Below are 27,419 nucleotides of genomic sequence, written 5' to 3'. Positions count from 1 at the left end.
GTTCCTTCTGGAGGTAATATTAAGCTACTAATTAATTATACCTAATAGTCAAATGAGAAAATTTTGGCACTAGTAATATAGTAATTAATTGTACAGGTTGAGCACCTGTAATCTGAATTTCATACAACGTATGCTTAGCTGGCATAACTATGTCCAAATATTCCACAGTTTGAAATCTGAAATACTTCTGGTTCCAAGTAATTTAGATAAGTACAGGATACTTAGATTGTATGCATTTCCAAGGATATGAAAAAAACCTGATACTAAAAATTTAAATCACCATTTACATAGCTAAAGTCAACTTTAGATTCTGATAAAATGTCAAGAGTACAGAAAAAGGAAAGAATATTGGAAAGTGCAGGAGAGAAACACCATATCACTTGCAAAGTCAGAAAAACTGCAGACATTTTTGCAGAAACCTTAAAGGCGAGGAAGGCATGGAATAATGTATTTTAAGCCTTGAAAGAAAATAACTGCCAGCTCAGATTACTTTATCTTGCAAAACTGTCCTTCAAAATTGAAGGAGAAATAAAGGCTTTCCAAGAGAAGCATAAACTAAAGAAACTTGTGACCAGTAAGCCAGCATTCCAGAAGATACCTAAAGGAATCCTATTCACAGAAGAAGAGTAGATAAATTATTGAGAATTAGGAAAAGATCAAGTGTCAGAAAAATGGCAAAATGACAGGAGTTAGTACATACCTTTCTATAGTAATTCAGAATGTAAATGGTCTTAGTTCTATAATTAAACTTGTAGGTTGGTAGTTTGGATTAAAAAGGAACACCAAACAGCTTGCTGTGTGCAGGAAACATGTCTCATTAGCAAAGTATACATGGACTGAAAGTGAAAGGAGGGAAAACAGTATTTCATGCAAATGGAACCTGAAAGCAGGCAGGAATAGTTATACTCACATCTGATAAAGCTGACTTCAAGACAGAATTAGGCAAGACAAAGAGCGCTGCATATTGGTAAAGAAAACAGTTCTTCAAGAATATTTAAGAATTGTAAATATGCACCAGACATTAATGTGCCCACATTCATGAAACAAACCACTACTTAACATAAAGGGACACAGGGTTGGGGATTTAGCTTAGTGGCACAAGCCCTTGCCTGCCAAGTGTGAGGTCATGAGTTCAGTCCTGGAACCAAAAAACAAAAACAAAACAACAACAACAACAAAAAAATCAAAACCTAAAAACATAAAAGAACACCTGAGTCCCAATGTAGTAATACTGGGTGACTTAAGTACTCCACTTTCTCCAATAGAAAGGTCATGTGGACAAAAAAGAATTCACAAACATAACAGTTAAACATTATAGATCAAATAGATTTGACAGATATTTACCAAACATTCTGTCCAATAAATATAGAATACACATTCTTTTTAGCATCTCATTAGAATGTTTTCCAAAACAAACTATATTTTAGACCATAAAGCCAATTCTCAACAAATACAGAAGCACTGAAATAATTCCTTGGCTCAACAGATTATAACTGAATGAAATTAGAAATCATCAGCAAGAAAAACTACAGGAATTGCACAAACACATGGAGGTTGAACAATTTACTTTTGAATGGCCAGTGGATCATTAAAGAAATCAGAGGGAATTAAACAATTCTTAGACTCAAATGAAAAAGCAAACAGTGTACCAGAATTTCCACAGTGAAAACACTACTGAGTAGGAAGTTTGTAGCTGTAGTGCCTACACTGAAAAGTTAGAGAGCTGGGTCTGAAGGTGCACACCGCTAATTCCAGTACTTGGGAGGCTGAGACAGGAGGATCACTCACTGCAGGGTCAAGGCTGGCCTGGGCTATGTAGTCAGGGAAGTTAATGGAATGAATACAATCAAAATGTATGGGTTGAAACCAATATTTTGTAAAATTAACTGATAAACTTGAGGTTGGAAAGTCAATATAATTTGTTGAGTAATTTTATTGTACAGTGATACAGTGAATTGAAATATTTTTGTAATATTTAAAAATAATCAACTCTAGATTTTGCTGTTTCAAGATACTGTGCAATAAGTCTTTACAACGAAGATTTTAAAAATAATGATCACATTCTTTGCAACAGTAATTTTTAAGGATGTTTCTGTTGCAAGGAAGAATTGATTATAAATTTAAGATTCTGTTTTTCAATATTGTGCTGAAATCATTGATCTGTTTTTAACTGAAAACTTTATATAAGGCAAGATAATATCAGATCATACGTGTAACAGGGTAGTTTACTTTCATCCTGGGTTAGTTAAAAACAGTGACCATTACATTTTGAATGAATTTAAAACTCTTTGAGGACCTGTTACTTGGAGTTCTTTTTTAAATTTGATGCTATAGTTCTTGTGTTACATTTGGTATTATGAAACTTTCTAGATAGGAAAGTGGATTGAGAAGAAGGCTGGCCTCTCCATTCGGTTCTGAACAGTTCATCTACACATTCCAATAAACAGTATCAAGAAGTTATTATATTCTCCTGGGGGCTGGGGATTTAGCTCAGCAGCATAAGCGCCTGCCTTGCAAGCAGGCAGGCAGTCGTGAGTTCGATCCCCGGTACCGATAAAAAAGGAAAAAGACCAAAAAAAAAAAAAAAAAAAAAAAAGAAGTTATTATATTCTCCTCATTTTAGGTATATCTCTTATCTACTTCCCCAATGTGAAAGAATTTATTCTTCATGCAGAGGACTGAATATAGAATGCCTTTATCGTTTTGAGTACAAATCACTGTAATGGATAACTTACAATGGCAAGTTTTATGAATGACTTGTGTTGTCTCTGTTAAGGCTTGTCACCAGAAGAGATGGAAAATGTGTCCCTCTGAAGCAGTGCCTGTGTTTGTCACTATGGTAATAAAGGCCTTTAGCACTGCAATTCCAGTAGCAGGTTTCTAGATGATTGTGATTGGTCTTTCAATTGTGTTATTTCTTTCTTTTTTTTTTTTTAACCTTTTTTTATTAAAAAAAAAAAGGAGATTAAGATAAAAGAGGACATAACATAATAACACAGGACAAAACAGAACAATTTAAGCAACATAGTGTTTCACCACAAGATAACTCAACAGTAGCTACCATAATGTCTCTTTCCTTGACATATTTGAGTATAACTTCGTATATTATAGCATCAGACACAACATGACAGTGTAAAACTATTCAAGAGAATGAAAGTATTACAGGGTATTTAGAACCAACTAACAGAAAATGAACAATGGTTTCTATATTATCTCCTTGTTTATAAAAATTTTTGTTTATACTATCACATATAATAAAATCCAATAAGATACAACATAATAAACCAATGGAGACAGAAGAACAAAAGCTTCATGGGAGTTCAAAACAAGATAATATTAAATCAGCACTAGCTTTTATATTGTCTTGTTTTCTTTAAAATAACTGTTCATACCATCATAGGCAATAAAATCAAACAACCCAGAATAAAACCATTCCAATTAATGAATGGAAACATAAGGCTTCAAAGCAATATAATGGGAAATCATGTTTACTACATACTTTTATGTATTCTTACCATTTCTTACACTAGGGTAACTATTCGGTATTTATAAATGTGAGTTTGATTTATTTTGCTTATGAGTATGGTCTCAAGCTACACCCATTTATTTATACATATCTCAATGTGATCATTCTTTATAGCTGGGTAGTACTCCATTGTATAAAAATACCACAACTTTTTTTTTTAAACATGGACTTACTTGGTTTATTAAAACTATATAAACAATTTTAAAACTATAATTTAGAAACATTGGGAAATGTGAACAATGACTAGACATTTGTTATTAAGAAAAATATTTTTAATGTAATGTGATACTGCATATTTAAATAAAAGTGTTCATCTCTGAGAATTACAAACCAAACTATTTACATAATCATTTATCAGTGATTTGCTTCAAAATATACAGAATAGAGTAGAGATATAGAAGGTGTAGATAGGACGGAATTGATCATAAACATTGCTAGGGTATAAATAAGCACATGTAGATTCTAATAGCCTATTTTGCTCTTTTGTATATTCAAAATTCTCTAACAAAATATTTTTAAAGAGTAAAGCCACTCTAGAGGATGGATGATTTGTGTGACAATCTGCTAAATTCAGGACTTTAAAGGTCTCCATGCTTTTTCAGAATAATACTTGTATCATACTTATAATACTTGTGTCATATATTCCTTCCTCCATCCCCTAAAATATTATCCCTTACCATTTACCAGTTACTTTAACCTGTGCTCTACATGAATATGTGAACATGTTCCTTATTTCTCTTATCTTTCTTCCATTCCAGCTGTAATTCAAGATACACTGGCTAATAAGGGTTGACAAACATCATAATGTTAAACGTAAACTTCAGTGGAAAAAAATTGTGAAGTTAAATCAAATATGAAACAAAGGTACTATATCCTGGAGCATCAGCCCTTAAATTTTAGTATACATAAAAATCAATCAGGGAACTTATTTTTTGAAACAAGCTCTGGCTAACGTGCCCAGACTGAAGTCGACTTCGTAATCCTCCTGCTTTGGCCTCATAGGGAGTACCTGTAATTACAGGCCTCCTTGCTTCAAGTTGGTGTTCAAACTTGAGGGTCTTGTACATGCCAAACAAGGGTTCTCTTCTGAGCCACGCCTTAGCCTAGCAATTTACTCTTTAATACCTAGGAAATACCTTATGAGAGACATGCTTCAAAGCTTTTGAAGATGATCTGTAGGGCTTATAACTACCTATTGTTTAATTTCCAGACAACATTCATGGACAGTAAATAGGAGGAAACCAAAAAGTTCCTGTCATTATATATTTTACATCTACTGAGAAAAGATGCAAATTATATGTAATATTAATTGAGCATATATTAGGTTGCAATAAAAGCTCTGAAGAAAAATAAAGATTAGGGGAATAAATAAATAAATGGCCAAGGAGAGGGATATTACTTTAGAAAGAATGATAAGAAAAGGATTATGATAAGGTAGCATCAGAAAATAAAGTGAGAGAGCCAGGAAATGAATGTACCTGTGGTAAAACAGTCAAATTTAAACTTGCTTGTCCTCAAGTATTCAAGATAAACATAAAGCATGTCTTCAATTTATAATTTTTAATATTTTTATCTTCCAACTTAATGCAGATATGTCAAAAATGTTTGTGGGCCAACATAGAAACATTGGATATTTATAATTTTATGGTGCAACTTTGTGCATAGTAAATTTCTCAGATGATGTTTCCTACCCTGCAAAATGATGTGGACTCTGTTCTTAATTTTTGAATAAATATGAGAAAAATCCCTGAATTTACTAGTTCTTTCTTTAGCAAAAACCTCGATATCCTTTACTATATTTGTTATGCAATCTACCATTGACATTGAAAAGCAGTTTTGTTTTGTTTTTTTTAAAAGTTGAGCTGCCACTGGAAGTAAAATCAGTTTTTCACCTGAGTGTACATTTTGTGAAAGAGATTTTCCTTCTGATTTTGAGTTCAAAAGGATGAGAATGCAATTTCCATAAAAGCCAATGTAGTATGCTAGTAGATTATAATTTTTATTTTTTGGTACCAGGGATTGAACTCATGACCACGTGCATGCAAGGCAGGCGCTTATGCTGCTGAGCTAAATCCCTGGCTCCTAGATTATAATTTTTAAAGAACAGCTAACCTGTAAAGCTTTTGTAAACCAAAGTTATACTTAATACAAATAGAAATTGAAATGTTATTATGAATACCACAACTTTTCTATCCATTCCTCAGTTGATAGACACTTAGGTTGTTTGCAAGATCTGGCTATTAAAATTATGCTGTTATAAACATGGGTGCACATATATCACTGTGGTATAATGTTTTCATTTCTTCTGGGAATGTGCCTAGAAGTGGAATAGCTGGAACAAATGGGACTTCCAATCCCAGTCTACACTCCCACCAACAGTGCAGGAGAGTTCCTGTTTCCCCACAGCTTCTCCAGCATTTGTTGTTGGTAGTTTTCTTGATCCTGGCCATTCTTTCAGGAGTGAGATGGAATCTCAGTGTAGTTTTAATTTGCATTTCTCTAATGAGTAATGATGATGGACATTTTTTCATGTATTTATTTGCCATTTGTATTTCTTCTTCTGAGAATTGTGTATTTATCTCAGATGCCCATTTTTGGATTGGATCTTTGAATTTTGAGGGTCTGATTTTTAAAAAATTCTTTATATGTTTTAGACAGCAGTCCTTTGTCTGAGGGACAGTTCACTAAGATTTTTTCTCAGTTTGTGGGTTTTCTTTTCACTATGGTGGAGATTTCTTTTAATGTGCAGAAACCTTTTCATTTTTAGCCATCTCTTTTTTTTTTTTTTTTTTGTCTTTTTCCTTTTTATCGGTACCAGGGACTGAACTCACGACTGCCTGCTTGCAAGGCAGGCGCTTATGCCGCTGAGCTAAATCCCCAGCCCCTATGTGCAGAAACTTTTTAATAAAAGGAGATCCCAGTTATTGATTCTGGGAAGCATTTCCCTTGAGGTTTGATTCCTGTTCATGAATTCTCTACCTATCCCTATGTCTTCAAGGTTTTTACCCAATTTGTCTTCCAATAGATTTAGTGTTTCTGTTTTAATATTCAGGTCTTTGATCCATTTAGATTTTAATTTAGTACATGGTGATAGGCATGGGTCTAGTTTTAGTTTTCAGGAAATGGAGAGCCAGTTTTTCCTACACCATTTATTAAAGAGACTGTCGTTCTTCCAGTAAACATGTTTGGCCCCTTTATCAAAGATAAGGTGGTTGAGTGTGTTTGTAGTTGTGGTTGTATCTTCTAACCTATACTATTGATCTTCGGCTCTGTTTTTATTCTAGTACTGTGTTGATTTTACTATAGTTGCTTTGTAAGTGTGTATTTCTAAAGATGTGGTTTAAGATTTGGGAAAGATGGTATGAAACATTTAACTTTTCTGTAGCATGAAAATTTTAGTGGTTTCTTTTGTTCTGTTTTGTTTTGTTTGAGACAGGGTCTTGCTCCATAGTCCAGACTGACCTTGAACTCACTGCGATCCTCTTGTCTCAGCCTCTTGAATGTTGGATTACAGGCACACAACATCACACACATCCTACTTAGTGTTCTTATTAGTTTCTTTAGCGTTAAATTTTAGGAGCTATTAGCTTTTCAACCATGAAGTAGGTAGAATATACTCAAGTCAGTGTGTTGTGTGTGTGAAAGGGAGGAAGAGAGACTGACTTTTTTTTTTTTTTTTGGAGGTACCAGGGATCGAACCCAAGACTTTGACACAGAGCTACATCTTAGATTTAAAAATTTTTTAATACTTAACTTTTAATTTAGAGATGGGGTTTTACTAAGTTACTGAGCTGCCCAGGATGGGCTTGGATTTGCAGTCTTCTGCCTTAGCCTCTCAGAATGCTGGGATTTCAGGTATATACCATCTCTAACAAGTACATGTTATTTGTGTTTATTTCTGAACTTGATTTATTGCTCATGAAATTAAAATGACTTATTTTCTTTTGATTCTACTTTTTCTTTTTGAGGCAAGGTCTTGCTATCTAGTTCAGGCTGGCTTTTAACTCACTATGTATCCCAGAGTGGCCTTGAATTTGTGGTGATTCCCTTTCTTCAGCTTCTGGAATGGTATGATTGCAGGTGTATCCATCTCTGTACAGCTAATTTTAAAATGTTTTGCATTGCAAAAATTTCCTTAGTGAATTTCCTTAGCTGTAAAATCCTTCAGTTAAACCTAAGCTCCTCCATCCCTAGGGCAGTGCCAGGAACAAAGGAGGAGCTCAGTAGTAGATGGAAGTGAGTAGCTAGAAAGCTGGTGGTGTCTTGGTTACTTTTCTCTCATTGGCTGGGACAAAATACCCAACACCCAACATCAAGGAAGGAAAGGTTTATGTAGCTCACAGTTTGTGGAAGTTCCAGTTTATCATCAGCTGGCTCCAAGGCATGTCATAAGGGTAACACTTCCAGAGGGCAGAAGACAGCAAAGCAGCAAGAGCAAAAGGTGCGGGTGCAAGCCTCTTTTCCTCCCTTGTATGTACAAGGGCTAAACCCTTTGCAGAACAGGTGTAGCACTCACAAAATCTCCCTGCCCTCTTCTTGCACAGGCTAAGGATATTTACAAAGTAAGGATCTTGGCTCCCTGCTGAGTTTCTTAAACTTCTAAACTTCTCAAGTTGACACAGTGTATCAACCATAACAGCTGGTTAAAAAAGTATTGTAGGGGCTAGGGATTTAGCTCAGCGGCATAAGCACCTGCCTTGCAAGCAGGCAGTCATGAGTTCGATCCCTGATATCGATAAGAAGGAAAAAGACAAAAAAAGTATTGTAAATATGTTGGATTCTAATTGTGATGGTGAATACTGGGGCTGGGGATTTAGCTCAATGGTATAAGTGCCTACCCGGCAAGTGCAAGGCCGCGAGTTTGATCCCTGTTAAATACCCCGCCCCCATAGTACCTTTTCCCTGGGATTGTTTCATCTTTTATCTCATGTTATTTTGTAATGATGTAGCAAATATTCTAGAATTAAAATTCGACATGGAAGCTTTGAGCAAATTATCTTAAACATTTTGTTTTGTAAGTTAAGTTGTATAAAGAGAGATACTCATTTGCTACTTTTTTAGTTGTGTAAAACAGACATTTTATTGATTGAATGATGATTGATTGAGACAGTGTCTTGGCATGTAGTTCAGACCAGCCTTGAACTCACTATGTAGCCCAGGCTGGCCTCCAACTCTTGATGATCTTCCTGCCTCAGCCTCCCAAATGCTGGGATTACAGGCATGTGCCATCATGCTTGGCAAACAAAGATGTTGTAGGTAAATATATCATTACATACATACATACTATGTTTTGGTTGTATAAATTAAGTGAATATCATGTTTGAAACCTGTCCCCTCCTTACCTTTTCATGCATTTCCCCCATCTATCTTGTATAAAGAAAATTAAGAAAAATTTTCAGTATATGACTTCCATTGTCATTGTTGTAGTCAGGGGTTGTACACAGAGAACAATTCAGATCAGGACATGGGGTTTATAATATTTTTATAATGGTCACGGAAGTTAACACCGGAGAATACAGGAGAATGCGGGAAATCTATCCGCAACACCAACGACATAGATTATTTAGTCAAGAGTCTAAACCCCACGGCAATGTCCCACATGAGTCCAGATAAAAACCCAGAGCTCAGGACAACGCCTCCACAAGTCCAACTGGAAGTCCAGAGCCCACAAGAAGGACTCACGCCAGTCTCTTTTACGGATTCATGCTGGGAAGACCCAAGGGTCAGCGGTGAAAGCCAGAAAGTCTATGCCAGCAGGATGAAGGAGCTGTGCTAGTGGGTTGAGGGTTCTACACTGGAGCCGAGAAGTCACACTCACAACAAAGAGCGGGGCTATCCTGAAAGGCACCACAGCTGTCCTCAGCGACACGGAGGCCCCGAGCTCCTCCGACGACAAGCACGGTCGGGTACAGGCCAGGAAGCAGCGCGACGAGTTCATCCTGGAGACCAGGCAGCACATGTCTTCCCCTCTGGAGCCAGGAAGCAATGCTCAATGTGAAGACCAAAGCTTCTCCAGGAGAACCAACAGCTCAGACAGCAACTCGTAGGAGAACCAACAATGCCTCCATAATGCCCCAATCCCTTCCAACATCTCCCTTCTTCTCCACCTATTTATCCTGGCACCCGTCCTCAGGTGGAGCATCTTCTCTCAATGCATGCTGATGTAATCCAGCTGGTATTAAGTTGACCACCAGTTTTCAAACCATAACAGTCATCATCTTCATCATCATCTTTATTTTCTTTAGGTACCTGGAATTGAACTTAGGACCTCATGCCTGTCAGGCAGGTGCTGTGCCACTGAGCTATATCCCCAGCCCAGGATATGCCTTTTTTTTTTTTTTTTTTTCTGGAACCTGGCATTGAACTCATGATCTTGTGCTTACCAGGCAGGCACTTAGGCCACTGAGCTAAATCCCCAGCCCCTGATATGACTTTCTTTTGCTATTTACTCTTCCCTCCAGCAAAGCACCTCAGGAAGAGAAAGCACTGGCCAGTCTCACAGAGAGTTAAATTGGGCGCTGGCACTGGCACTGTTTTCCTTTGGCTGAAGGGAACACAGTCCAGCCAAGGCCCAGCTCTTCTCTCTTGATGTCTTGATGTCTTCCTCTCCCTCTGTCTCCCTTGGGCTGGGTGGTTCAAGACTTACAGTACTCCCTTGTACTATTCTACCGAAGGAGCAACCAAGACAGAATAGCTTTCTGATGGTTTCCCTATACTTAGAGGAACTTTGCTTGCTTGCTTTTGTTGGGAATGAGAGAATCTCTTTGAAGTATTTTTTTGTGTGACCTTCGGTATTTAAATCATTCTTCTTTTTCATTATGATTACTTGTGGATGTCTCCCGTCTTACTAGTTTGAGGCAAAGGTATAATGTTTTGTCTTTGTAGCTGATGCATAGTGTAGTACACAGTATAGAAACCAGGTAAATATTTGTTGAATGATCAAGCGATGTGGAAAAGCCAGCTTACTCACCAAACTTTTTCCTGTATCTCTCAAATTCTTAGCAGATTAACAACTTTTATTGTTTAAAACCATGGATTAGGCTTTTTGCTCTTCATGTACCCTGCATACAAGCTTATGAAGTCATCTCAGAATAAAATTAAAATACATAGAATTAAAAGGAAATCAGTTACATACACAGTAATTTGTGATGACAGTTTGGCTTTTCTGTAGTGGTGAGGTGTCAGTTTCACTTCCCTATACTTAGAGGAACTTTGATGATTTGTTGCCTATACTCATTTGGAAGAAAATCTTAAATTTCAATTACAGTTAGTGAAAATTGATATAAAATATTTTTCTCATCCATAGTTATAGACGCCTAAATTCTTTTTGTGGGCTTTAGAACTCCAGGTTAAGAATCTTGCTGTAAATGCCAAGAATAAGGTAAACTACTTAAGGTATAGTATAAAGAAAGTTGAAAATTTTACCTTATTTTACAGTTACTGATTTTTAGTAACTAGATCTATAGTAAGTGAGTCATTAAGATTATTATATGTTGCCATGATGTTGATGGACAAAGGCCTTGGAGTTAAACAATTTCTGTTTTACAGCGATGATAATTCTGGGAACTCTGAAATTAAGGAAATGAATACTTGAGTAGGATACAGAAAAAAAAATTTTTTTTTTCCCTTTTTGTCTTTTTGAGACAGAGTCTTGCTACATGGTTCAGGCTGGCTTTAGGCTCACTTCATAGCCCAGGCTGGTCTCAAATTTATACTAATTTGCCTGCCTCAGCCTCCCAAGTGCTGGGATTACAGGAGTGTGCCACCACACCCAATTAGGAAAAAAATCTTTAGAGCACATATGTATAGTATGTTAGTCCTGGTCGGAAGTAACTCAGATTAACATTTAGTAGGAAATTGATGAAGCTAACTCTAACTCCAGAGAGACTTGAATTTCAGTAAGTTTCTTAATCTTGCTTGAACCTTGGTTTCCAAATGTGTAAAATTATTAGAATGCTTGCGTTTGCATTCTGGAGATGAAATGAGAGCATGTCTAAGTATCTGGAGTCCAAAGCAGTGCTGATGGGAGATGGTTTGCCTTTGCTCGTGCAGTCTGAGTCTTGTTGATGTGTTTCCCCATCTGTACAAGGGTACGTTGTGGTCCTTTTACCTGAAAAATAGTTATTTGCAGAATGTATCTCAATTTGGATTTGTCTGATGGCTTCACAGTTATACATGTCTTTGGGGAGGAGTACCACAGAAATGATGCTGTGTCATTGTGTACAATCTGGTGACAGACAATGTCAGTTTGTCTCTTTTCTAATTAGGTGCTGCTTAAGCAGCATCTGGCAGATTTTTTACTGATAAGATTATTCTTCCATTTATAGTCAGCATTTTGTGGATACGTAATTCAAAACTATGTAACTACCCCATTCTTTGTCACACTTATGATTTATTTATATTAATATCAACTCAGGAGTTCCTATTTTATTTAGTGATCTGTAATCTGTTGCTAACATTAGACACTGATGCATAATTGTCTTTGATTTGGCCAGTGAGAGCCCCTCTTAGCTGGCTTTGTTGTCCTTTTGACAAGTCTTTATTTCTCTTGAAGCATTTTTTTGCTTTCTGGCACACATGTCAGAGCCCAGGTTTTTTGGCTTTACTATATGTATGGTTGTCTTAACATCCATTCCACTGTGCAAGAAAATAAGACATTCTTGAAGAAATAATTCCTAAATACCTTTTTTGTGTCCTTAGTCTAATATATCAGTTAGAATGACTTTCTGAGTAAACCGTAAACATGGCAGACAACCAGATATACTTTTTTTGGTGTAATTTTTCTTGTTCCTGTCTAGAGAGAGAAGAGGACTTGTCTAGGGAGTGCCAAGATAAGGTGTTAGAATTGTCAAAGCCTTGCCAAGTATGGTGGTATACACATGTAATCCCATCACTGGAGGGGCCAAGACAGGAGGATGGTAAGTTCAGACCAGCTTGAACTACATAACTGCATAGTGCGACCCTGTCTCAGCAACAGTAACTACAGGATGTCACGGCCTTTCCGTTGTCAGAATAATCACCTACAACTAAACATAACACAAAAGCCAGGGATTTAGCTCAGTGGTGTAAGTGCCTGCTGCCTGGCAAGTGCCAGGTTGTGAGTTCGATCCCTGAAACAAACAAAAAAAAGACAATAAACATAACACAAAACACGCTGGGGATTTAGCTCAGTGGCCTATGCGCTGGCCTGGCAAGTGCAAGGTTGTGAGTTTGATCCCTGGTACAAAAAAACAAAACAAAACAAAAAAACCACCATAACACAAAACAAAAAACAACTTTTGGCTAAAAACAAAATTTCAACATCATTGAAACAAGAGTAGGGGAAGAGGATGTGTTTTTCACTCACCATCCCATGCTGAGGAAGTATCTACTGGGGTTACCCAGCAAGGTAGGCCCTTTGTGGAGGTCGCAGGAATACAAGGGCCCTCCCTACCTCTTGGAACTTACAGTCTGGTGATAGAGACAGACAGCCATAAAAAGAAACACCGAATGATAGTCATAAAAGGAAATGCCCAGGACAGCAATTCTTTACTTGTGAAAAGTAGCAGATGTTCTGTTTTACAAATTACTATGTGAGTAAAATGAGATAGACAGAAGTCCTTTGTAAACTGTAGAAATGCTATATAAATGAGGTATTTTCCTCTTGTCACTTTGGTATTGGTGTCTTTTCAGAATTGCTAATATAAGTACCCCTCTCAAACTAGTTTCCAGGTTCTTCCTCCTTACTCGTGCTGGACATCACTGTCCCACCTGTCCGTACACTACTGCTTATTTTTGTGTCATCCAGCCGCATTCAAAATTCTCAGACAGAACACAGATTTTTGATGCATCAGGCTTCTAAGCCCAACACAACCTGACTTTTCATTTTTGTCATCTTACCTTGTCCTCAACCCAAACCAAATAGGTCTCATTATTATATCTCAAACGTACATTGCACTATCTCTACCTTTAAGCTTTTGATGTTTTTCTTATTTGGAATCTTTTTCTTCATCTCAGTTTTGCAAACTTGTATTCCTGTTTTGGACCTGGATTCACCACCCACCCCCTTTCACTTCATTCCCTTTGTGCATGTCTTCTGTCCAGAGTCCTTGGTAGTCATCCTCTGTTCTTGTAAGTCACTAAGTTTTCCCAACTGATGTACTACATTCTCTCAAAGTGTTGGGACCATATTTAATGTGTTTACATTTTCCATACATGTGTAATTTTCATTAAGTTTTTTCTTGTTGGTAAGTGATATGACTATATTCAACTCAACTTGCAAGAATTTAAAAGCAAAACCTGGGTTTTCAAAAACATAACAAATAAGCTGATTTTGCACTAGAAGAAAATACTATTTTGGGGAGAGCCAGTGCAGGCTGGGAAAAGCAGCAGCCAGTCCCACACCAGTGCACCCAGTTGCCACCATTAGATACCAGTAGCCAGCAATGGCCAGGAGAACCAGTTACACTTAGGAGAAATTGTAACCAATGCAGGAAGTATCTGGAACCCCAATTCCCACTTGTCTGGAAGAACCCAGGAAAATGTCAAGATGAAGAAGCAAAAGGCAATCTCTGGCCTCCAACCCAAACAGAGCAAGGCCAGGAGATGTAAACACAGAAGGAATCAGGAGTTGCACACCTGAAGTTTCTAAGTGATGGCAACTGAAGTAAAGCTAGAAAATAAATTAGAGCAGAAATACTATCTTAGGTAAAGAAGAAATGAAAAACAATAAAAGAATTGCTAAGCACCTCTAAAGAAGACATAGATTAAAAAATGGAGGAGCTTAGGAAAATGAGGGAAATCTTGAATGAACAGTATAAGAGAGATGTAGAATGCATGAAGCAGATTCAGAGAGACACTTAGGAAATTAAAAACTCCATTAAAGGCTGGCAAAACTGCTTGAAAGAAACTGAAGATAGAACGATGGCAGATAGATAAGCAGCAGAATACAGAGGCTACCTGAGACAGACAACTCAGATGCCAGAGAAACATTGTGGAGAGGTCTGGACAGAGGGAGATGGATCCTCTTGACCTAGGAAGAAACTAAAGGGAAAAGAGCTGGTCAAACATGCAGTCCTGGGGTTACCATTGGAGCAGCTAAGATTAGCGGCCATGGTGCCCTTGCCGCAGTGCCTGAACCTGCGCTACTGCAACTTGCCAACTGAGCTAACTGAACTCCAACAGGTGCAACTCGCTGGAACCACAGTCCTGCTGAAGCTGGAGGTCGGCAAGGCCAAAGGAGAACAGAGCTGGCAAGGGACCTGCATTACCTGCGGTGAGCACTGGGAATAAGACCCTCCCATGGGAAAGGGGTGACCAACTGGATGACATGTTGGAATTGGGCAGAATGGGCAGGGAAAAGGAATGACAGTGACTTCAGTCAGTTCCCTTCCCAGACCAGATTGGTGGGATTCTGCTTGGCCTGGGTCATGCCCCAGCTGGGACCCAACAACTTGCCCCAAACCAATTCCTATGAGCAGTGCACACTAACAGTGAAGGCCCCGGGAGGTTGACTGACCTGGAGGGGAGGAGCCAGCATATGCCACTCCTGCTTGCACCTCAGTGATCAACCGCAAACTGTAGAGGGCAGAAAACCCTAGCCAGCGAGCTTCAGAAAAACCATAACCAACAAGGAAAGGGTCTGGGACCTCCTCTGTACACCTGTATGGAAGACACCAAAAACATGACAAGAGAAAGAAATAAGAAAAAGTCCCCAGCCTCCAACCCTGAGAACATTGATCCAGGAGAGATAAATACAAAAGAGATTGAGGGCAGCAAACATACAATATCAGACACAGCATCAGTGCACATAAAGAGATATTTTCAGGATCTCATAGATGAGCTCAAAAGTGAAATATTTAATCAAGTAAAGAAAGATATAAGTAGATTAATGAAATGCTAAGCACCTCTCAAGACACAGACAGAAGAATGGAGGAACACAAAGGAGAGAAATGTTTAATGAATATAAAGAAAACCTAGAATACATGAAGCAGGTTCAAAGAGATTACCAGGAAATAAAACTCCATTGAAAGCTGGCAGAATTCCTTGAAAGAAACTAAGGGTAGACTATCAAAACTTGAAGACAGGTTTGCAATGTGTGATTATGAAAGGAAAAATCTCTTAAAAATAACAAGGAAACAGGCAATAATAATACAAAGGCTAGATGATGACAAGAGGATCTATAACTTAAGAATAAAGAATGTGAATGAAGAAGCAGGAGTAAAAACAAAGGAAATACAAAGGCTATTCACAGAAATAATTAAGGAAAACTTCCCAAGCATAGGAAAAGGAAATGATACTCAAATGTATGAGGCATACAGAACTCTAGCCACTAACAACCAAAAACAGAGCTACACTCAGACATATAATAATCAAGATCTCAGAAATTCAATGTAAGAACAGAATATTAAAACCCATCAGAGAAAAGAAACAGATCACCTATAAAGAAAAACCCATCAAAATCACGGAAGACTTCTTGACACAGACCATCAAATCAAGAAGAGCTTAGAGTGAAGTATTCCAAGGCCCTGAAAGAAAATAACCTCCACCCCAGATTGATGTACCCTGAAAAACTGTCTCTAGAAATTAATAGAGAAACAAGATGCTTCCAAGACAAAGAGGAACTGGAAGAATTCATGACCACCAATCCAACCCTACAGTGAATATTGAAGGACATTTTAGAGAGAGACAAAAAATACCAGGATTTCAGGAATAGTGGCAGAGAGGCCTCAATGAATGGAGCAGAAAGTGGAATGAAGGAGAAAAGCAGACAACTAATGGCAGAAAAGTAGCACAACAGAAATGAAGCAGAGAAGTTTGGCTATAATCTATAATATAGATGGCCTTGATACACTAAAAAAAAAAAAAAAAAAAAAAAAGAAACACAGACAGAGTAGATCAGGAGGCAGGGTCCACTGAGATGCTCTTTATAGGAAATATAGTTAACCTGAAAAAGGGTTTACAGACCGAAAATCAAATATGAGAAAACAATGCTCTATGTGACAGGGAACCAGAGAGTAATAGGGGCAACTCGACCAGCACCTGCAGATAGGTTGGAAAGACAGATTTTATAGGTAAAGGAATACAACTAGAGATCAAGTCCAGGAGTGAGAAGGTTTGGAACCACTTAGGTAAATAGCAGGTTACCCCCTCAATCTAAAAACTGAGGGAGTTGGTGGGACACAAAAATGCACAGTGCACCCTGGGGGAGTGAAAGGGGAGGAATAATCCTAAAAAAGAAGGCAGAGGATATTGTTAATAGTGTATCATGATTTAAAACCCACATTACTCACACTGCTCTGTTTAGATGGATTACATTGTCCCAGTTTGTCTACTTGTACTAGATCTGAGGGCACAGACAACTAACTATCCCCAAAATAGCAGGATATAGTATGGTAATCATCCTTAATTTCCTATCAATCTGAAGCCCTGTATAACTTATAATGTTTTACTATGACTGGTCTTAGTTGAATATGGTTTGTTAGATTGCTGTTTGATATCAATGGGTTTTATTTAAAACTGTTATGATTGATAGTATCAAGTCTGAGAGTATAGGCAACTGCACTGAAGATGACAAGATTCACTATGATACCCATTCTGGTTTGATTATTACCTGCTTTTGAAGTTTTACACTATCTACAATGTTTTGTTTTTATTAATATTGTTATATACTGCTATATATAGTTATACTATGCCTAATGATATAGACAATTCTTTTGAAGATAAGAGACATTACAGACAAGATAAAATACCTTGTATTGTGGTTTTATATGACTTTTTCTTTTCATGTTTTTATAGGAATATGTTTCATTTTGTCTTACTTTGTTTTGTTTCTCCCTCTAGTATAGAAAGGATAGAAATACATGTAGAGATTCATGCATGCAAAGAACCTATAAACAGTTTATGAGAACTGATCTTATAATGCATGTTGAACAACTACTTTGAAGAAAAAGAGACACTACAGTACCCAATCCTGATCCTGTAGCATCATGATGTGAAATCCAGCAATACTATTATTCTTTGTTCAGAGTGATTTTAGCCTGCTTTGGTTTGTTTAATTTCAACGTACATGAAGATATGGGTAACTGCATGTATGTTTAAGTGTATAGGATTATTAACCATATTATTAAGTTTTTGTTGGATAGTTGAACAGAACTGTTTGCAGTCTTACTGTTTGAATGCCCACTTTGTATGCTTCACTTTTGTAACTTGAACAACTATTTGTAAGAGGGCAATGTGTAATTATCAACTAGTGATTTCTTACTGTTTTTCTTTGAAATTATGTATTATCTCTACCCTTTTTCTGTTTTGTTTATTCTTTAAATAAAATTAAAAAGAAACTGAAGATAGGCTTTCAGACCTTAAAGACAGGTTTGCAGCTTGTGATCACAGAAGGAAAGATCTCTTAAAAATAACAAGAAACTAGGAAATAATTCAACGACTGCAAGGCAACACAAACAATAAGTTAAGAATAATACGTGTCAGTGAAAAAGCAGGAGTCAACACAAGTGACATTAAAAAGTCTGTTTACAGAAGTAATAGCAGAAAGCTTCCCAAGCATGGGAAAAAGACCTGATGTAAAGATAAGTGAAACATAGGGAATTCCAGCTAGCCATAACCAAAATAAATCTTCACTCAGGCATATAATAATCAAGATCCCAGAAATTCAACACAAGAACAGAATATTAAAAGCTGTTAGAGAAAAGAAACACATCACCTATAAAAGAAAACCCATCAGAATCACAACAGATTTCTCAACACAAGTCAAGAAGAGGCTGGAGTGAAGTATTCCAAGTCCTGAAAGAAGATTGATGTACCCTGAAAAACTAAAAATTAATGAAGCAACGAGATACTTTCATGACAAAAAACAACGGAAGGAATTCATGACTGCCAGACCACCCCTGCAGAGAACACTGAAGGACATTCTAGAGAAAGATAAAAATGACCACTGTTCGAGGAGCAGCGACAGAGGGAGACTACCGAGCAGGACAGACAATTGAATGGAGGGGAAAAGTAGGCCAATGGCAGGAAAATAGCATGGCAGAGAGTAGGCAGTGCTTGTTGGCCATAACCATTAATGTAGATGGCCTCACTTCACCAATAAACAGAAACACAGGCAGAGTAGGTTAGGAGATAGGTTCTAGCAATATGCTGTATACAAGAAACGCATTTAACTCTAAAGAAAGTTCATAGACTGAAAGTCAAAGGAGAGAGAACAATGCTCTATGTGACAGGGAACCGGAAAGAAGTGGGGGTAGCTCATCCATCAACTGCAGGATGGGTGAGAAAGATGAGGCATTTTTTTTTTTTTTGTCTTTTTCGTTTTTATCGGTACCAGGGATCGAACTCACGACTGCCTGCTTGCAAGGCAGGCGCTTATGCCGCTGAGCTAAGTCCCCAGCCCCGAGGCATTTTTATACAGTGGAAAACTACTCAGCTATAAAGAAAGATAACTGCCAGGCTTTTGTAGGTAAATGGATACAACCTGAGATCATGCCCACGGATGAAATGGTTGAGTCACATGGGTGGATGTTGTGTTCTTTCCCTTGTGTAAAAACTGAAGGAGTCAGTGGGATCCAAAATGTACAACAGATATTGTAAAAGTGAAAGGGGAGGAATGTCTAACAAAGAAAAAGCAGCGGCCATTGTTAATGTATTACACTGTTTTGAAGACCTGTATTTTCATTGTTCTGTTTAGTTTGGTTTTATTCTGTTTTGTTTGGACAGCTCTTTCAAAGGTAACAAAATATATTATGGTAGCCATTATTGATTTCCTATTACTTTGTTTTGAAGCTTTGAAGCTCTGTATTGCTTTCATTGTTTTGTTTTAATTGATTTTATTCTATTTTGTTTAATTTTACTATGTCTGATGGTATAGAAACCTATTTGAGGATAACAAAGAGGGATTATGGTAACCATTACTGATTTCGTTTTTTTTTTTTTTTTTTTTTTGGTAGTGGGGATTGAACTCACAACCTTGTGCTAGCCAGGCAGGCACGTATATGCCATTGAGCTAAATCCCAGGTGATTTCATATTGTTTTGAAGTCCTATGTCCCTTGCACTGGTTTGTTTTGATTGGCTTTATTCTGTTTTATTTTGCTTGGTTTTATTCTCCTTAAAATTACAAAAAAATCATTTCTTAACATTAAATGTATAGTCTGTATCATTACTGTTTTAAATTCTTTTCCGAGTAAAGATTATTTTTTGATTTGTGGTATTGTCCATCATGCAAAATGCATACAGGCCTTTTCTTTTGAAATTCAGTATAAAAGTATTGTCTCTGGAATGAAAATCAAATGCTCTAATTTTGTGAAATATTTTGGAGTAGGACCAAAAGGGCAGGAGATCTAAATACTAGAAATCTAACAATATCAGTCATGGTTAATTTTATCATGAATCATTATGTTTTCTCACTGACTTGGAGTTCATGAATATCACACAACTTGTTGAAAGAGGAGGTTGTTTTGAAAATCACTGCTCTGGATTTAAGCAGACTGGCATTACCATGGGCAGTGGTTCTGGGTGGCAGTCAGTAAAGTTGGACTATGGGGTTTAGTGCCCTGATGATAGGTATCCAGTTTTTGTTCCGCTTATTTATTGTAGCTGATTTCAGCAGGTATTCAATGAATATTTACTCTGAAAATTAGAATAAGGAGAATGCCTACTAACAACGTAATGTTAATTTGAAAAAATAATTTTGGGACTGGATAACTTTTTTTGTTGTTATTAATCGAAGATACTGGGGTGGGTAGTTTCCAACTCTCTTGTTTCTATTATAATTCAGAAATGGCTACATACATGGTACAAATAATATTTAAAACCTTAAAAGAAAAAACTGAACAACTCCACAGAAAACAAAGTTTAAAATAGGCAAAATTGTCCCCTCCCTCTTTCTCTCTTTTTCCCTTCCTCAGCCCCTCAGATGTTGGCATTTGCCAATGCCACCCTTGCCGAGGCAGTGATCATTTCTATACTTCTTTCTCTTGCTAGCCACACAAGTGTGGTTCTTATGTTGGAAATGTAAGGCTGCTTGCTGATGAGAAGACAGTGAGAGTGAGCTGCCATGACTTTGTACTGGACTTGAAATGTTTGAAATGTGAGACTCTTCTATTCATGCATGGTGTGAGGATTTAAGAAAAATTGAGGGTGATGGAACCTTAATATTTTTATGACTTACATTATGTAGAATCTTTTCCATGTTGGTATTACGAATTTGGGAAACAAAGAAGATGGGTGACTACCTGTAAAGAATTGTGTCCTTGGAACTTTAAAAAAACTTTGGCCTTTTTAATGAAAACTTTATTCTGGAGAATTTCAAGTACATATAAAAAGCAGAGTATAAAATAAACATCCAGGTATCCATCCAAGAATCGCTTCTGCAGTGGCCGATTAATACCCACTTTTATTTCATTTATATTCATCTCTACTTCTTCCCTCATAATGTGTTTCATGTGTTTACCATAATTTATTTTCCCAACACTTGTTGGTGGATATTTGAATAGTTTCTAAAAATTTTTTCACGATTGCCTACCATGTTGTAATGTATTTTCCTTCCTTGCATTCTTGTATAAGTTTCTTTTAAGTCATAGATCAAAGAATATGATATTAACAGGACAATAAGGTACAACTGTGAATTAAAAGTTTCCCACACAGCCAACAAGAGAAAAAGCTATGATCTTAGGAACTTTAAAAATGCAAATTAAGGAACTTTAAGGTACTGGTCTAACAGGGCAATATCAGATAAGTTTTATATAATTCCTGTATTACCTCATTTTAATGACAAAATCATATTGATACTTCATAAAGATCCTCATACATTTATATTTAAGCCATTCAGTCTGGTCAGTCTCCTGTTCCCCACCTTCATCCATCCTTTTGTGCTGGTATTTGAAAAATTTTTTAAAAGCAATTCCTTTTTTAAAGACGTGTTTGTATGTTTTGGATAGCCTTTTTTTTTTTTTGGTACCAAGGATTGAACTCAAAACTGCATGCTTGCAAGACAGGTGTTTATGCTGCTGAGCTAAATCCCTGGCCCTTGTTTTTGTTTTTTGAGATAGAGTCTTGCTATGTAGTTTAGGCTGCCCTGAGCTCACTATGTAATCCAGGCTGGCTGCTAATTTACAGAGATTCTCCTGTCTCAGCTTCTCTAGTGCTAGGATTACAGGCATGCACCACCATACCCTGTTTGGATAGCCTTGTGAAACAAGGAAATAAGCAAGCAGTAAGTTAGAGAAAGTTAGCCAGGTGTACGGATGAACGGACTCATACAGACAGAAGATGGCAATAGTCCAGTGTATTGGGCTCTAAACTAAGCTGATTTTGGCAGAGAAGTTGCTCTGGCTCATTCAGTGACCTGTGATGCCGCCTTAGGTTGTGCTACCTGCACCTGACTTCTTGTTTCCTGAAGATTAGCACAAGGAGCTAATGGTCTGCACAAGGAGCTAGGAACTCATGTACCAGACAGTACAGTCAGTGGTTTGGGCCTGTATTAGAAGCTGACTACAATGTCCAGCATTAATAGTTGGCAAGTCTAACAATCATAAAAAATTTTGTGCAGAACTTCAGAACATCAAGGATGGTCTTTAATTCTTTTGGACTGAGATAAGTTAGGTACTTTTTTTTTTTTTTTTTTTTTGCCTTTTTGAGACAGGGTTTCACTATGCATTTCAGGCTGGCCTTGAACTCTTAGCAATTGTCCTGCCTCAGCTTCCTGAGTGCTGGGATTACAGGCATGTGCCACCATGCCCAGCTGGTATTTTCAGTTTTTAAGCTGTCATTACATTGCTTTTCAATAAACCTGTGCTAGTTTATGTTTTGTTCAGAGTTCTCATTTTTAATCCTTCATGTGGAATCACGATTTTCATATATATATATCATATAAATATATATAATTTAAATAAGCATATATATGTTCATCTCCCTCTAAATGTTTGAGGATTCATTGCAGACCCACAGTTACCATACTTGGGGAATTTAATGTTGATACAATCCTGTTATGTCATAGAGCTCATGTTTACATGTTGCTAATTGTTATAATAATGTGTTGCATAGTATTTCTGCCCTCCATCCACTATTTTTATGTCTCGATATTATTCTACTCCTCCCTAGTATTGGGGATCGAACCTAGGACTTTTGCATTGAGGTATGTCCCCAACCCATTTTTGATTATTTATTTTGAGATAGAGTCTTGCTAATTTGACTAGGTTGGGCTCAAATTTGGTATTTCCAGCTTTTGGCTACTTAGTGCTGGAATTGCAGGCTTGTTCCACCACAACTGGTTCATTTATTCCTTTTGATGGTATGGTGAATAGATTTTTTTTTTCTTGAGTGGTGGTTTGAATTTCATTATAAGTGTCTTAAATATAGCATCCCTCTCTCATTTTTTTTCTTTCTACTTTGGTAAAGCCAGGTAAATTATGGCAATCCTCCTGCCTCACTCTTCTAAGGGCTGTCTTATGATATTTTCTGTAGTTTGTTTGGTTTTGACTGACTGGCTCACCATTACAATATTTAACATGTTTCTCTAACTTCTCTGTTATATATAGAAGCTCAACAAATTCAAGTTTGACTTTTTCAATTTGTTGAGAGGCACTTTAATTGTTGGTATTGTTTTTTGTTTGGGAGATACAGGGTTTTTCAGGTTATCTCCTGTTTCTTGGTTGGTGTAAGCTGTTATTGATGGTCAACACTTACAATAATTTATTTAGTAGTGGTTCTGCCATTCTTTTATTGTTTATTAACTGTTTTATTTAAAGAAAAAAATCTATTTTTCTAGAATTGTTTAATTATTATTATAGATGCAATGGCTCTAGGTATTTTTTCTAATATATCATTTTCTAGTCCAATTAGCAAACAATTTAAACTTATTAGCTGATCATGGGAAGTTTTTATTTTTTGTTTTCTTTTGTAGTAATGGATTATGGACGAATCTTTCTGTTGAAACTTGTATAAAAGTATCTTTGTAGGGGCTGGGGATTTAGCTCAGCAGCATAAGTGCCTGCCTGCCAAGTGTTAGTTTGTGAGTTCAATCCCTGGTCCCCCCCCCCCCCCAAAGTATCTTTGTGTCTTAAAGACCTGGTTTTTGTAAGCATCAATTGCATATAAATTGAACTATTGCTTTGTAAGGGTAAATAACAGACTTGCTCTTATTTCCCAGTGTAGTATTTTATAATAAGTATATAGTAATTGCTTGTTTTTTTCCCCTACAACCTTGATTTATAGGGCTGTTGTCTCTTATTGCTTTTTATTACAAAAGAGTCTTCTGTTCTTTCGTTTTAATTGTAAGAAAAGTGATTTAAAAAATTTATAAAATGGACATAAATTGTGTTGAGCTTTCATTTTTTTTTAAAAATTTCATTTATTTTAGGTTAACTTTTCAGAATTCTTCCTGAATAGGTTGAGGGTTCCCCTCCCGTTGGCCATCAATACATCTGTTTTAAATACTAATGTAATTTTATGGCAATTTAATAGTGTTTTGTAAATAAATGTAACTCCTCGTAGGAGCTGTATGTGGCAGATACTTAGAATAGTCAAAGTTAAATAAATGTGTAGGGCCGAGAAGGTTTATTTTTTAATGTTTGCCATCCTGGAATTAATCCTTGAAGATGTAAAAATTTAGTGCAACTCATAAAGATTATGTATTTTGTAAAGAAACTACTGTGAGGATAGCAGACCTTTAAATAGTATAGCAGAGTAGCTGATTTGTGGCAAATGTATTCAAATTTTGAAGTATGGTGATTTGTTTCAATATACCTTTCTTTATAATATGTACAATTTAATAACTTTGCTACAAATAAAAAATGCTTTCCAAGAAAGTAACTAAATGTATATTGGCATACAGACTAAAGAGAAAAAATCTGCACATTTTGCATAATTTTATTTGGAGTTTAAAATGTTGAGGCTTTTTGTTTAGAAAAAAGATTTTTTTCCCCTATTGCTTTTATCCCACCAATCATGTAATACTTTTTGAAATTCATTAGTTTTTTTAAACTGATAAGGGCTCATGATTTCAGAATTGGGGAATGTTAATAATTTAGTTTTCTTTATGCTCCTGTATGTTAAAGAATGATTATGAGGGTATTGAATATTGAGGCTTGAAGACTATCCAGATAGATGACAAATCACTTTCATTCAACAGATACAAAATTACGTGCTTACTGTCATCAAGCATGGTGCCAATCTCTAGTAGCAAGGAGGCTGAGTTACTGTAGAGGATGTTCTCTTCTAGAGGACTACTTAAGGTGCAGTGGTGCTTTTAGAAAAGGAGAATTGAATACAGGTTGGAAAGTTTGGGGCCATTGATTTAGCTCCGCAGCATAAGCACCTTCCTGGCGCAAAGTCAATCCTTGGTACAAAAACAAAAACCCGAAAACCCTCAGAGACTAGAACGTTTTATTGTTTTCATTTATGCTTTGGAACATGCCGATCCACCTGTGACTTTTCTTGCCAAGAGGTGCTTTGCTTTTGTGAGATGACTAAATTTAAGGAAATACTGAGAAAAGAGATTTTTTGTTTCCATTAATCTGTTTATCAATATCTCAGCATGAAAGTCTGATTAACTGAAGCAAATTTGCTCTTGAAATATTTTGTCTGGTCATGGAAATAGACTATAAAAAGCAGAAATACATTTAAAAACTGAGTTCAGTGGTGCATTCTTGTAATCTCAGCACTCTCAGAGACCAAGGCAGGAGAATCACAAATTGAAGTCCAGCCTGTCTAACCGTGATTTAGCAGGACCCGTATCAAAATAAACAATGGTTGGGGACATAGCTCAGTGTGAAGTTCCTGGGTTCAAACATACATGCACATGTGCCACACACACACCTCCCCAAAGGTATTTGAGTATTTCAGGAAGGGGCTAGGAGAGCAAGGGAACTTTGGACACATTTTAGAAAGCACAGTTGGGTGACCTATTAGCTCTTTCACTGTGCACAGGACTCTTGTGTGAGCTTGAAGGCACAAACTTGTTCTACCTGGGCAATACCAATGCGTAAAAGCCACAGGAGTGAGGAACCATGTAAAGACTGTGTGTCTGTAAGCTGCTCAGAAGTGTAGTTGTAGTACATTGTCCCAAAAGGCAGTCAAGGCAGCTTTCATTCATGGTGTTGGAACACAGAATGGAAATCCTTGTGTAAAGCAGAAATAGAATGGATATTCACCTTTTTCAGGGTGGTGTCTTAGACTGTTTATGCTACTATAATAGAATGCCTGAAATTGGGTAATTTATAAATAGAAGAAATTACTTTTTCCTGTTCAGGAGGCTCAGAAGTCCAAGATCAAGGTGCTGGCAGATTTGATCTGGTGAAACACCTTGCCTGCTTCATGTTGACTTGTTACTGTGTTCTCACGTGGCAGAAGGTACAAGGGACAGAGTGAGAGAGAGCAAAGCAACTTTCTGGAGCCTTTTAAAAAATGGTAACAACCCATTCATGAGGGTGTAGCCCCTGTAATTTAATCACTCTTTACAGGGTTCACCTCTAACACTGTCATTGGGAATTAAGTTTCAACATGTGGGTTTTGGGTGAGATAGAAGAAGCTGTAGCAGAACTGTTTCTATTTGTGGGAATGTTGAGGAATGGTGTATACTACAAGAGGTCTGATCTTCATGACTTTTAAATTTGCCAATCTCAGTTCTTCAATGAAATAAAAAGAGATGGATCTTGGTACTTGGAAGGCTGAAACAGACAAGCCTTGGAAGGCTTGATCCTTGCAAGTTTGAGAATAGCCTGGCTACGTAATGAGTTCAAGCCCAGTCTAACTACGCAGTGAGACCCTGTCTCTAAAATAAAATAAAATAAAATAAAATAAAATAACAAAAAGGACAAAATCAGGCAGTTGATAATGAATATAATAGTGTAGTGCTATGTGTAGTTCCTGAAGGCACTGGGCAGATGTTTACAAATAGTACTGTAATGTGAGCATAAATTATTTAATTATTGGGGAGGAGGATGGAATGAGCCAATGAATGAATGAATGTTTATACAGTACATTGAACTTAACCACTTATCATTTGGAGTGAAAAATTATTTATTCTCTTTATACTTCACTCATCTCCATCAGTACCCTTTCAAAATTGTGAAGATTGACATCATTCCATAATAGTGTTTTAATTAAGTTTGTTTACTTGTTTTGCAAAGTTTGCTTAATGCCCATGACCAAAACTTTATGATAGTTCTGATGATAGTATTTGTTATGGTTGGGAAACTTTTCCTTTTCTCTTTGTTTTGCCCTGTCCTTCCTCTCTAAATTTTTAGGAAGACATTTTCATTATAGTGGCTGTTGGTCTGACAGTGTGAGTTCGTTTAACATTTTATTAGGGATTCAGGAAAGATTAGTACTCTGGTGTTTGAATGGCTTATTGGTTTTTTTCCTTAAAAGGTTCCTTTGAGAGGAATTTGATGTAAGCTTAAGACTTGATGGATTTGGCATTCTCTTCAGGCACTGGATTTTGGTTTCCGAGTTAGGAAGGACTGACTGAAAGTCCGCACTGTCACCTGACTACATGTCATCAAATTCTATACTTGATGTGGCCAAGCCAGTGAGTCTTCCAAACATCATTTCATGTAAATTTAAATAACTAAGTTGAGATCTCTTTTATACTTTTAATGGAGACTACTATATTTTTTTATTTAAAGAGAAAAAGGGTAGAAATAATACAGAATTTCAGAAAAATAAACAGTAAGAAATCACTAGTTGATAAGTTACATATTGTCATCTTAGAAATAGTTGTTCAGGTTACAAAATTAAAGCATACAAAGTGATATTCAAATAATGACACTGCAAACAGTTCTGCTCAGTGATCCAACAAAAACTTAGTAATATGGTTATCAGTCCTACACACTTGTTTTTTATCTTAAAGAGGGTAAGATTAAACATGTTAAAACAGAACAAAACAGTTCATAAAGAAACAATTTA

General features: G+C 36.7%; 1 protein-coding gene across 9 annotated transcripts in view; it reads left to right on the top strand.

Annotated features, from left to right (window-relative positions):
• Positions 1 to 27,419, top strand: part of Sfmbt1 (Scm like with four mbt domains 1) — a 174,650-nt gene that overhangs the window by 35,016 nt on the left and 112,215 nt on the right. The gene's annotated exons all lie outside the window — the stretch shown is intronic.

The sequence above is a fragment of the Cavia porcellus genome, unplaced genomic scaffold (genome assembly GCF_034190915.1).
Source record: "Cavia porcellus strain 051 isolate PalLab524CR breed Dunkin Hartley unplaced genomic scaffold, mCavPor4.1 scaffold_10, whole genome shotgun sequence".
NCBI classification, from domain to species: Eukaryota; Metazoa; Chordata; class Mammalia; order Rodentia; family Caviidae; genus Cavia; species Cavia porcellus.
This window is presented reverse-complemented; position numbering and strand designations above follow the sequence as displayed.